The following is a 301-nucleotide window of genomic DNA, read 5'->3' on the forward strand; positions in this document are numbered from 1 at the left end:
GGAATTGGCTTTTATGAAATTAATGAAATAACATTTGAATATCCTTTTAAAGGATGATGTTCGCTGCAGAGGTATATATAAAAACAATGTTAATTCCTTCCATCTTAACTGTCCTCCAGTATTTTCAGGTTGTTTTATGTCATGCACATATAGACTGGCAATACTGAATGTGACTAGTTCTATTATTAGTGATAACCATCAGTTGATCCCAGCACTTCCCTCCTCCCTTTCAAGATAGGTTAAATTGCCCACATCATATCAGTGTGTCTGAGGCTTCTAGTGCAGTCTTTGTACATAGCGC

General features: G+C 36.5%; 1 protein-coding gene across 1 annotated transcript in view; it reads left to right on the top strand.

The window, feature by feature from the left end:
• LOC119586946 (transmembrane protein 47-like) overlaps positions 1 to 301 on the top strand; it is a gene marked incomplete in the record, with an annotated part of 75,991 nt that overhangs the window by 74,195 nt on the left and 1,495 nt on the right. Inside the window, 1 exon segment of the mRNA XM_037935679.1 lies at positions 1 to 301.

This window comes from Penaeus monodon, chromosome 22 (genome assembly GCF_015228065.2).
Source record: "Penaeus monodon isolate SGIC_2016 chromosome 22, NSTDA_Pmon_1, whole genome shotgun sequence".
NCBI classification, from domain to species: Eukaryota; Metazoa; Arthropoda; class Malacostraca; order Decapoda; family Penaeidae; genus Penaeus; species Penaeus monodon.